Genomic DNA, 13,943 nt, shown 5'->3' with positions numbered 1-13,943 from the left:
TGCCCTGATGTTTTAGAACCAGAGGGCAAAATAGAGGTTGAAAGAATCCACTGATCACCTCCTGAAAAAGATCCCAAGGTTTGTTCACAACATTTTACTTCTCACTTTGGGACTTCTCTGACTTTTCCACCACATCCCCAAATCAGATTCTTCTCCCCGTCATGCTTTCTTTACTCATAAAATTGTAAGTTCTTTGAATGCAGGTGCTATCTTTCTATTTTTAAAATATTTGAAGAGGAAAAGTTATTTGCAAACTGTCTCATAAATTAAGGGAGAACAGAAACCACTGGAAGGTGTTTCATAAATAAACTAAGGCCACATCCTGAAGCTATGTAAATTAGGAGAAGTCAGTTAGGCCTCATTGTAAGGGCTTCTGGCTCCTGCTAACAGTTCATGGTATATAAACTTCAGATAAACTCCAGACATACACAATAAGACCAGAAGAATACCAGCAAATATTATGCTAGTGAACTAACCCTAAGATGATGTGGATATATTAATTAACTTCCCCTAAGATGGTACAGATAAGAGTTAGTCTGTTCCCCCTCTAATATCTGCTAAAATGAAACTTTCAAATTCCTGCTCTCCTCTCTGCAGCATCCTTCCATTTGCAATGGGTACTTGCTGCTGAGTGCTTCCAAATCTGATTATAATTACATAAATACTATACCTTCCCGCATTATCTCCCTCATGCTGCTTGACTCCCTATACCATTCCATCCCTAATTTCATAAAGTACACCTTCATTAGTTTGATTGATATAGCACCAAATCTGTAAAATAGCTTCAGTTTTGCTACCATTTTTATTATATTGGCACAGTCCATGTGCAATGAATGCTCTTCATTATTTAACTTCTTTGTTTTTGAAGATTTTATATTTATATCTTTCTAGGTAATGAATATTCTTTGGTAAACAAATAGAGCTATATAATACATCTCACATTTATTTTTAATGGGACTTCTGTTTATGTTATTACCTCCTAGATTTGTACCTATTTTGAAATGGTGTTCATTCTGTAACTTTAACATTAGTAAAATTACTATCTCAAATAGTTTCTCTGTTGATACAGTAGGATTTTATAAGTAAACTGCAATGTCATCATCAAATCAGGATAAATTAGACTCTTCCTTGCCCGTCTTTATGTCTTCAATGTCTTTCTCTTTCCATTGGTATTGCTAATAATTTTAAAAATTCAATTTTATTTTATTTTCAGTTCAAATTCCATCTCTCCATCACCTCTCCCTTATCTAGTGAGAAGGCAGGAAATGTATTACTCATTTCAAACATGAAATCATACAAAATAAATTTCCACTTTAGCCATGTTTTTTGGGAAAAAGAAAAAAAATATGCTATAATCTGCACTCTGAGTTCATTAGTTCTTTATCTCAAGGTGAATAGAATTTTTCATCATGTGTCCTTTGGAACTTTCATGGATCATTCTGTTAATTAGAATTGCTAAGATTTTTTTTGTTTTTTTTTTTCTTTAGAGATGATTATATTGATATATATTGGTGTTTTATAATGATAATGATATATATTTTTATTACTATATAAATTGTTCCCTTGGTTCTATTCACTTCGCTTTGCTTCAGTATATTTGTCTGCCTAGGACTTTCTGAAGTCATTTCTTTTATTCTATCTTACAGCACAATATTATTCCATGATATTCAAATACCACAATTTTTTTAACCATCATTTTTAAACTGATGAGCATCCTGTCAGTTTCAAATTCTTTGCTACCACAAAAACCTGCTAAAATGTGTCTTGTACATATGGGGAATTTACCTTTTTTTAATCTCAGGGACATAGACCTAGGAGAAGCATTGCTTGGTCAAAGGCTATGATTGTTTGATATTTTTTAAGGTAGAGTTTGAAATTGCTTTCTAGAATGATTGGACTAGTTCACAGTTGCACCAACAGTATATCAATTTACCCATTTGTCACATCCCCTCCAACATTTGTCATTTTTCCTTTTCTGTCATCTTAACCAATCTGTTAGGTATGAGGTGGTGCCTTAGGGTTGTTCTTCATTTCTCTAGTTATTAGTGATTTAGAACATTTTTATGACTATTGATAGCTTTGATTTCTTCTGAAAACTGTATGTTCATTGACCTTTAAACAATTGAGGAATGACTCTTATTCTTATAAATTTGTATCAGTCATATATATATATATATATATATGAATTAAGACCTTTATTAGAGAAACATGCTGTAGAGATTGCCCCTTCCTAGTCTCTTGTTTTTCTTCTAATGTTACCTGCAATAGTTTTGTTTGTGGAAAAAAATAAAAACATTTTCAACTTTATGTAAACAAAAAAAGCTTGTCTTAGTAGTCTGAGTGACATAAATTTTAAAGATCAAATGCTTCTAAGTGCACATATGCCACTATTACATACCACATACCGCAATTGAAGCAGTTCCACCAGAAAGACTATTATAACCAAAACATAGTAGTCATTTACTTCATTTCTATTAAATACAACCTATTAACTTTTGCTTCTGAATGCCCAATAATAATGAACATGGATACTCATATTTATTGGAGTGCATTTAATAGTAGAAATTTCAAAGATCTGAAGGACTAAGTAGCCTTTCAAGGTCAGATTTTTCATTGGTAAATCAGCCATAATCCCGGTGATTTGTGAAGAAGAAATTTTTTTTTAAAAAAAGTTCTTTAAAAATAATTTAACTCTTTTAAATCAATAATTTGTACTTACTGTTGATTTTATTTAAACTACATCAACTCAGTCTTTTTCTCAGAGACTTTCCAACCCATCTCATCCTCTTGTTTGTTAACCCTTTATCTATTTTTGGGATTTTACTTGTTATTTTCCTAAAGTTATTGGTTTTTCTATGTAATTTCCTAAGTTATAGGAAGAATTAGTAGAAACGTTGTTCTAGTATAATTAGAATTTGTGTAACACGTTTTGTAGGTGCTCGTGTATTATATCTTATAAAAGACTAGAGGTAGAAAACTGACTGCTCAACACCTCATTCCTCCCCCAATTTGCAAAGTTGGTATACCAGAAAATGAATACCTTTTACTCTATGAAACCACATTTCCTAAAATCTTAGAAACCCCCACTAGTGAGTTTCTATGTGACCATTAAAGATGAAGACACCAGCAGCTAGTGCAAAATAGGTGGGGCATAGGACCCGATGGAAAAGCCATGATGTAATCATTACAAGATATCAGGTATGTTTATGGAAAGACTAAATTGCCTCTCTGTGTGCCCTGGGTACATATCTTTCCTACATGTACTCTTCTCTGAGTGCTCCCCATGAGAGTCACTCTTTATGTGTATTTGTTGAAAAATGTGCCCCATGTTTATGAGAGAAATGTTTTATTATCACTTTCCCCACTCTGCATCTCTGTTAAAATGCTTTTTCTTTGGATTCTTTGTGTGTTCTGCTTGACTATTAACTTTCTATTATAGATGAACAGTTAAAGAAAGATATAGTTCACTGCATATGGGTCTGTTGAATGGTGCTCTGCTGCCTCTAGCCTCTCTTTCAGTGGAAAACTTTGACTATCTTTTCCTTTCAGAAGCATGGCAAATGCCATGTTCTTTTTTCCCTCAAAGTCTATAGATTTTCTCTCTTAACAAGTCTTTTAGAAGAGGCATAACCCTTTTCCTCTGATGTCTTGACTAGAAGTTGCTTATCTAGATAACAGGATAGTTCAGGACCAAGCTCATCAAAACAAACAGCAGGGGGCCACTGGCTAGCTAGTGACCTCATAGTTCATTTTTGCAATTCTGTTACCGATGTAGAGTTTGGACAAATCTAATGTTAGCTCATGGTGAGTATTCCATATACCTTCCAATTTCAAATTTTAAATACAAGACCATAATTTATTTACTCACTAATTCCCCAATAGCCATAGAGCTCAGAGGCCCTCAAGTTTACAACTGTGTCCCTTCTGTTCTCTCATGTAAATGAGTGGATGGTGAAAAAGCCCAGAAATAAAATTAAGCCCTATAGTCAAGATCATTGCTTCTTCTACTTATTAATCTTCATTCTGGTCCCTTTCATATGTAGATGCAGTCAGACAAAGTCAGAAAAGACTTGGAGGAATACCTATCCATAAACCCCAGGTAACCCTAATTAAACAGTGAATAAGTGTTCTTGCTACCATATGCAGCATAAAAATTGGTGGGACAAATTACAATCCATCAGGCTTTACTTTGGTGGAGATGATTTAACTGATATAGGTATGTCTGCTTTTCTAATTGTAACTTTCATTCTACTCTCCCATTATCTAAAACAGAGAGAAAATTGATTTATGGTCCCTATAAAGTTTCTGCCCTATGGGTGGGTTTATTTGCATTCTGGTTATGCTGTGCTAAAAAAAAAAAAATTAGATTGAGGATATTGAACTAAAGACCGCCTTTCCTCTCAGATGAGAGGGGGGTACCTTCTCCAAACCTCAACTTTGATAGATCTTCCCAAAGTTTACCAGGTTTGTCCACTGAAATTATGGTACAAATCTAAAGGATATATGTTTTTCATATCCACTGAAAATACTATGGACTAGATAAAAACATTAATTTTTTTAAGCAATTGGGGTTAAGTAACTTGCTCAAAATTACAACACCAGCTATTTTGTGTGGGTGCCAAGTATCTGAGGCCAGAACCGATCCTGGGTCTCCTGATGCTGGGGTCGGCGCTCTTACTCACTGTGCCATCTGGCCGCCCCAAAACATTAAATTTTTTATTACAAAAAACTTGCTTCAATAAATCTTAGAAATTTCAAAGCACTTCACATAAATTAAATCTTGAAGTTCTTTGGCAACCTCTGTGCTTTTATAGCTCTTCTTGTGCAACACACTATTATCAAATTGCCTTTTTGGATCCAGTTAGGTAGCTGCTCCATTTCTTAAAATAGATATCGGTTATGTTCCTAGACACTGGTGTCAAAGGGTTGAGACCAGACTTTTAGTTTCCAGTCACCATATTCCTACATTCCAAGTTTTGCTGATTAATTTTAAAGGGCACACTATTTGCCAAAACCTATCATGCTCTGTACTTTGATAAGTGCCAGCAACTGGTGTTATAGGACGAATGGTGAACAAAAGAGTCTGGCTAGGCGGGCATGATGAGATCAATGCCAGTTTGTTGATATTTCTCTTGAGTATACATAGAGTACTTGCTTATAGGTTTAAAAAATATCTTGTTTTCTGCTCAGTATGCTTGTGCTCCAATGTACTTTCCCAGGAACAATTTTTTCAGAACAGGGTAGCTTGTAACTGCTTTCTTTTTTGCCTCTGGTTTATCTCTGAGGACAAGATAGCTTTTTGCTGTGTCAGTTTTACATAATTATCTGAGGGAAAATGTTTCATGTTGTTTAGCAGAGGGGACCTTGCTCCCTCCTACATCTGAGCTAGGTCTCTGAGTTTCCTCAGACCTTAATGCTCCAAGATATTTCAAACATGGCCTTCCACAGATAAGAAGAGACGCTTTGCTGGCAATAAGTATCTTTTTTATGTTTTGGACACACGTACTTCTGTCTGATGCCCAGGACATCTTCTACTGCTGTAGTCTTAAATTTCTAAATCCTAGTTCCTTCTATGTTGGGATGTACTTGGTTTCGAAGTTTAAAGGCTTATTGGGAAGTGGGCCACAGGGAGGTGATTGACAATATATAAAATGAACAATACATTTTTGGACATGGCTAATACAGGAATTTGTATTACATTATTATTTGTAATACAGGAATTTTCTTAGAATACACATATGTGTGTATGTACCTACCTATACATACACACACACATATATACCATAAACATACTCACATGTGTGTATACATGCATATATGGGGAAACTAGGTGGAACAGTGATAAAGTGCTGGCCTGGAATCAGGAAGACCTGAGTTCAAATCTGACCTCAGACATTTAACTAGCTGTGTGATCTTACACAGGTCACTTAAGAGAGTTTGCCTTAATTTCCTCATCTATAAAATGAGCTGGAGGAGGAAATGGCAAGCTACTGCAGTATCTCTCCAAGAAAACCCCCAAAAGGGGTCACAAAGAGTTGGACATGACTGAAATGGATACATGTATGTATGTATATGTATATACACATATATACATATATAGATGTATGTATAGACATATATGTGTGTAGGTATAAATATAATATGTATATTAAGAGAGTAAATTAGAATTGGTCAGAAAAAATAAAAGAAGACAAGAAAAAAAAACACAAAAAACCTTTTTGAGGTAACCAGAAGGGATACCACTTTGGAGAATGTCATGATGACTAAACCTTAGCAAAATCTCTCTCTCTGTCTCTGTCTCTCTGTCTCTCTCTGTCTCTGTCTCTCTCTTTGTCTCTCTGTCTCTCTCTCTGTCTCTGTCTTTCTCTCTCTGTCTGTCTCTCTCTCCTCTCTCCTCCCCAAATAAAATCTGGGTAGCCAAAATATTTTAATATCCTTTAGTCAATTTCATTTCTGTAATCGGTTTTATTAAATTTTCCCCTTAAAAGAGTATTACTAGGTGGCAGGGTCATGTTGAGGGTAAGTAGGTGGTCTTTATTTTTTTTTAATGCTTTATTAACTTCTGATTAACATCATTCATTTCCACCAGATTTTGAGTTGCAAATTTTCTCTCCGTTTTTCCCTTACCCACCGCCCCAAAATAGCAGTCCCACAGAATATCCCCTTCTCCAATCTGCTCTCTCCCATATTTTCTCCCATATCCCTTTCGAATTTTCCAGTGGATCTCTATGCCTCAGTGCCTGTATACCTTATTTCCCAGTTACATGTAAGATGGTATTAATAATAGTATGTACACACACACACACACACACACACACATATATATATACATATATATTTAAATATTTGATTTTAAAACTTTCAATTCCAGATTCATTCCCTTCTTTCTTTGTCACCCACCCTTACTGGGAAGATAAGCACTTCAGTATAGGTTGTTACACGTGTGGCTAATGCAAAACAATAATATAGTAGATTGAATGGGGATAGAAATGAATATACCTTTTTTTCTTGGCAGTACTTGGAAGCTACACAAAAATTGACCATGCATTAAGGCATTAAAAACCTCACAACTGTGCAGAAAGGCAGAAATCTTAAATGTATCCTTTTCAAATCATGATGTAATAATATTACACATAATAAAGGGCCATGGAAAGACAGACTAAAAATTAATTGGAAACTAAACAATTTAATCCTAAAGAATGAATGGGTCAAACAAATAATAGAACAATCAATGACTTCACTCAAGAGAATGACAACAATGAGGCAATATACCAAAATTTATGGGGTGAAATGAAAGTGATTCTTATGGAAATCTTATGTAAATCTCTAAATGCTTGCATGAAAAAAATAGAAAAAGGAGAAATCAATGAATTGGGCATGCAACAAAAAAGTTAGAAAAAGAACAAATTAAATATCCCTAATTAAATACCAAATTAGAAATTCTGAAAACCAAAGAAGAGATTAATAAAATTGAAATTAAGAAAACGACTCAACTAATAAAAAAAGGAAGAGCTACTTTTATGAAAAAATAATAAGTAAACTTTTGGTTAATTTGATTAAAAAGAGAAAGTAGAAAACCAAATTACTAGTATAAAAAATGAAAAAAGTGAATTCACCACCAATGAAGAAGAAATCAAAACAATAATTAGGAGCTATTTCACCCAGCTCTATGCCAATAAATGTGACAATCTCAGTGAAATGGATGAATATTTACAAAAATATAAATTGCCCAGATTAATGTAAAGGGAAATAAAATATACGAATAACCATATATTATTTGAATAAATTGAATGAAAGATCAATGAACTCCTTAAGAAAATAATCTCCAGGACCAGAAGAATTTACAAGTGAATTTTATCAAATATTTAAGGAACAATTAATTCCAATGCTATATAAAGTATTTTGGGGAAAAAAGCAAAGAAGGAGTTCTACCACATTCTTTTTATGATACAAATATGATGCTGACACCTAAACCTGGAATAGCCAAAACAGAAAAAAAAATAGACCAATTTCCCTCTTTAATATAGATGCAAAAAGACTTAGCTCTTCTCAGCAACACAAAGATCTAAGACAACTCCAAAAGACTCGTGATGGAAAATGCTATCCACCTTCAGAGAAAGAACTTTGGAGTCTAAATTCAGATGGAAGCATACTATTTTCTCTCCTTTTCTTTGGTTATTTTAGTTTTGTTTCTTCTTTCTCGTGGTTCCTCCCATTAGTTCTACTTTTTCTTTTCATCATGATTAATATAGAAATAATTTAACATGAATGTATAAGTAGAACTTATATCAGATTGCATGTTGTCTGCTCAGAGGGTAGAAAAGGGAGAAGAAAAGATTTAAAACTCAAAATCTTATGGAAGTGATGTTGAAAATGAAAATGAATTAATTAATTACATAAAAAATAAAGTTAGGGAAGGAATAAACAGAAAGGAGGGAACCAATAGCTTTTGTTGTTGTTGTTGTTTTTCAGTTATCTAATCATATTTAACTATTCATGACCACATTTGGGTTTTTCTTGGCAAAGATATAGAAATTGTTTGCCATTTCCTTCTCCAGCTCATTTTAAGATGAGGAAATTGAGGCAAACAAGTTTAAGTGACTTGTTTACTGGCATATACCTAGTAAGTTTCTGAGGCTGGATTTGAACCTGGGTCTCCCTGACTCCAGACTTGGCACCCTATGCCATTTAGATGCCTAACCACTATCTAGGGAGATATTAAATATCAGAGGAAGTTTGAAGATACTGACAATGATCTGGTAGAGAGGACTCAAGGATATATATATATATGTATATATATATATACATACACACACACATACACACATACATACACAATACATATATGTATATATGTGTATATATTCATATATGTATGTGTGCATATCCATTGGTGTGTATATGTATCTATGTCTGTGTGTGTGAGTTTAGGCTTACTTTGAGAAGGAGAAGTGTCCTCTCAATTTAAAATTTGAGTTAAGGAAGACATAGTGGAGGAAGATATTTAACTGATGTAGAATAAAGAGATGAGGAGAAGGAGTTCTTGTTGAATGACATCAATTTTTTTAATGAAGTATAAGTCTTTAGCTGAGATAGAGGGGGAAGGAAGTGAAATGAAAAATTTTTAGGAAAGATGAAAAGGTTTAGAAGGAATGCTATGGTGAATTTCATGAAATGATTGCCTTGCTGCAGTGAGTACCCAGTTGAAATTATGTAACATAAAATTATAGAAAATTCAATAAGCATGGTTTTATAGCTTTTCTACCTTTACTTAGTTGCAAGTGACTAGGAGTAAGGGCACAGGATGTTGGGAGTAATACAAGATTGGGGCATGTATGGTTGAATAAGAGGGAAAGGGTTTCTAGACCGTTGGTGGTGAGGTGGATAGAACCCTAGGCCCAGAGTCAGAAAGACTAGCTTGGTGAATCTGAGCAAATCACTTCACCTCTGTCTGCTATAATTTTCTGAAATGTAAAATGGGGGTCATAATAGCACCTACTTTCCAGGGCTATTGTGAAGATTGAATGAGATAGTATTTTTAAGCACTTAGCACATTTCCTGACACATAGTAAATACTTAATAAATGCTTTTTTTCCTTCCTTCCCCCTCCTACAGTGTAGTGGATAATATAGATTTGAACTTGTTTAACAAGGGGTTTGAGATAAGGAAGAAAGATGAATAGAAGTGAACATTGGGAACTAAGGGTTGGGAGATGAAGAAAAATTATTCTTTGTCTATTGTTTAATGAATCTTTTTAAAAATACCTACATTGTAGGAAGGAGTCAGGAAACAAAGGACAGTTTTATTGAGGATGTCTCAGTCCATAATGAATTCCCATTTAAGCTTATCTTCTGGAAAGATTGTCGTTGGTGTTGTTTTGTTTTATTTTTTTTTGAGGGTGGACCACAAGACAATTGGGGTTGTGACTTGCCCAATGTCACACAGTTAGTAAGTTTGTCAAATGTCTGAGATTTAATTTGAACTCAGGTCCTCCTGACTCCAGGGCCAGAGCTCTATTCACTGTGACACCTAGCTGCCTTTTTTTCTTTTTATGTTGTTGTTCAGTTGTTCCAGTCATGTTTGTCTCCCTGACTCCATTTTGGGGCTTATCTGGCAAAGATATTAGAGTGGTTTGCCATTTCCCTTATCTAATTTTACAGATGAAGAATTGAGGCAAACAGGGTTAAGAGACTTGACCAAGGTCATACAGCTAATGTCTGAGGTCAGTTTTGAATTCAGGAAGATGTTTTCCTGACTCCAGGCTTGGCACTCAATCCACCTTACCACCTTTTCATCTTACCATATGTGTTAAGATTGAATCTTGTTTGTGTCTCTCTGACTACCCTGCCCATTCTAGTTAGTATAGTAAGTTTAGCAGGAAAAAAGATTGCAAAGAGGGACTTGGAAGTTATTTACAAACCATCCCAAAGATAAAAGGAGTATACATATAAATTATATCATACATATAAACTAAAATTTACATCCTGATAAAACATGCCAAATTAGGAGAAACCATCTAAACACTGCTTGTCAAGGTTTTTGGCTTATGAAATGTAAATTGCAGACAAAATCCAAAAAATCCTCCACAGCTCAAAACCAGTAGAACTTCAAAAATGGTACTGATAACTTTGGGATGATGACTTTGAAGTTTTACTGAGAACTTTGAGATGACTTGAATATGTTAATGAACCAATCCCAAGATGGCACGGATAAGAATTGGTCTGTTTTCCCTCCAAAATCCTGTAAAATTAAAACCTCAAATTCCTGGCCCCCAAGCCATTTTCCATTTCCTAAGGGTCCATGCTGTCAAGTTCTCCCAACTCTAATCCATGGTCACATAAGTGATATTCTCTGCTTCATACCTTTTCCTCATGCTGTCTGCCTCCCCTCACCACCACATTCCCAGACCCTACAATGCTATCTGCCTCTGTCACATTTTGCCACTTGTCTTTCTGCCCTATTAAAGTACAAGTTCCACCTCATTTCTTAATGGTAATCATGATGTTTCCTAGTGAGTCCCCAAAGAACCAAATATACCTCCTCCTATTTAAAAATTTCATAATTTAATTATTGATTCATCATATTAAAATCTTACATCTAATATTTAAAAAATATTGGGCTACTTTCAATAAAACCTATGAAGACTTTTATAGGGTTATGTAGAACGAAGTGAGCAGAATTAGGAGAAGAATTTATAAGTAACAACAGCATTTAAAAACTAAACAAACTTGATTTAAGATCTCCAATTAGTGTAGCTACAAACCATGAGTTCAGGCCACCTTCTGGCTGGTATGTACTAGACCCAGCTCAGTCTAGTAGAGATCGATAAATTTTTAGTGTGAATATTTACATCCACAAATACTACAAATCAGGGTATATTTATGATTATCAATTTATGATTATCAAGATTTTAAGAAAGTTATGGAGAAAATTCTAACATCACAGACTAAACATAAAGGTGTATGATATGTACATTTTTCCTGGACAGGCAGTTAAACATTTACTAGCACATCATAGGGCAATGGAATCATGGTTCAGAATGATTCATATATGTTTTTGAACTTTGCCAATTCAGGGATTTGTTTTATTTGACTATGTATATTTGCTACAATGATTTTTTTTTTGCATTTTTATTTTTTGCCTATTGGGAATGCTGTGAGGGAAAGAAAATTAATTTTTGTTCATTACAAAGTAAAATTTAATCTTAAAAATAGTTTATTGATATTTTTGGAATGTATACCGCTCTCCCTCTCTAATGATTTTTTTTCTATCTCCCCCTCTCTTACAAGTAGTTCTATTATTTTAACAAAGAAGTATAGTTATGTAAAACAAACCAATACAATGATCATGTCTGATAATATATACTTCATTCAGAGTTATAATCCACCTATCTAGAGGAGGGAAAAAGGTTTCTTTGCCAGACCTCTAATGTCAAGATTAATCACTGTTTTGATCAAAGTTCTCATGCCTTCCAATGCTGTTTTCCTTTTCAGTATTATGTGTGTGCATGTGTGTGTATATATGCACAAATATACATATATGTGTTTATATGTATATATACACATACATATAAACATAGGCATACATACATACACACATATTTCTGTCTAAAGGATAACAATGGATAGTACTGACTGTATTAGGAAGAAAATGAATGTATACCTAAAGGATTCTTTAGGAATAGTAGAAATCCTACATTGCTGAATAAATAGTCTTTAAATGCCTCTCTCATGGCCTTGTCTTTAGAGTCAATACATTATTACTTGAATTGAAATCAAATATTTAAATTTTCCTATTTTGCAACTGATTAGAAATCCATTGGATGCACCACAACAGTTTGTGTGATTGAATTTCCAGTACACAAAAAGATAGAAGCCATAGAGCAAAGCTGAAGACTGATATAGTTTTGTAATCCTTTGCAAAAGCAGTAGAAGATTATGATACACTTAAGACATTTCATGCTGCTCCCCAAAGCCTGTTTTGGGAAGTTACTGCTTAAATAATGCAACCCAAAGTATGATGATACAATGCTTTCTACTTGGATAAAAACAAACAAACAAACAAACAGAGCAATGGAAAAGACCAAAGACATTACAGTGAGGGATTCAGATGTATTTTTACTGAAAAAAGAGTACAAGGGAAAACAAAAAGAAAAATTAAAAAAAAACCTTCTGGTCTTAAAGTTCCTTGAATTTTGGTCTTTTAAAATCTTATCTTTTTCTAAATTTATGTACTGATACCATTATCTTTGTTGCCTCTTTTCCATTTTTGTGCCTTGATTCTTATTGTATTCTTTTGTTTCCTTTCCCATTCATTTTGTGCCTATGTGTCCTGGTACCTTATTCCCTTTTACCATTACCACTTTTTCCATGCAATGTAACTTGGCCTGCCTCAGAACTGAACTAAGGAAATCCATTGTTACTTTTTGCAAAACATGCCCAGGTTTTATTCTGAGCATATTTTCTATATTTCCAGCTAGGATGGTTGCTTCTGTCAGAAAAAAAATTGAAACTTCTGTATCTAGTGCAACATGGAAATTTCATAAATTTGCCACAGGCAAAATCTGTTTTTTCTACACAGCACTGCCTGCCTCTATTTTTGTAGTCAAAAACAGCTGTTCCTGATACCTTTCTGCTCAAATGTCCTGCAATTCATTTTAAAAAAAATGTTGAAAAAATAAAATCGCTTTTTTTTGAAAGATCATAATAAACATGTGATTTTCTTTTTTGGTCAGGCTATCAGAAAAGGGACAGAGGTGATATGGAAGTTCAACTACCTCCATGTTAATAACAAATAACAATAACACACACATACACACACACACACACACACACACACACACATATATATATATATATATAGTCACAATTGATCTTCACAACAGCCTTGTGAAGTGGATACTATTATTATTCCAATTTTGCAATTGTAGAAAATGAGGACAAAAGAAGGGGTTCCAGGGTGGCTAAGTGGCTCAGTGAATAGAGCACCGGCCCTGGAGTGAGGAGGACCTGAGTTCAAATCCAACCTTAGACACTTAACACAAAAACTAGCCATGTGACCTTGGGCAAGTCACTTAACCCCAATTACCCTCCTCCCCCACCAAAAAAAACAAATATAAGGGATTCCTCCAGAAGCTTACACAATTGATTCACTTACTTTCTTGGCCAGTGCATTTTTTCTGAACTGTGAAATATTTGGGATGGCTGATCCTATTAACTTTAAAACCAGATAATGAGTAATCACTGCTATGAGGTATTTGCCTTTCAATAGTCTTTGTTATACAAGCATTTGGGAGAAGTTCCAGTAACATTAGCTATGGGCATGGTACAGGCAAGGGTGTGTTGGTAAAAGTTTAAAAATGGACTCTCTGGGGGAAAATTGTGTGTGATGCTCTTTTAAGTTAAATTTGCATTATAAACTTTCTCCAACATTTTTTTAAGTAT

This window comes from Petaurus breviceps, unplaced genomic scaffold (genome assembly GCF_028583685.1).
Source record: "Petaurus breviceps papuanus isolate PSGF00001 unplaced genomic scaffold, PetGlider_PUasm1.0 189, whole genome shotgun sequence".
Taxonomy (NCBI): Eukaryota; Metazoa; Chordata; class Mammalia; order Diprotodontia; family Petauridae; genus Petaurus; species Petaurus breviceps.
Note: the sequence above shows the minus strand (reverse complement) of the source record.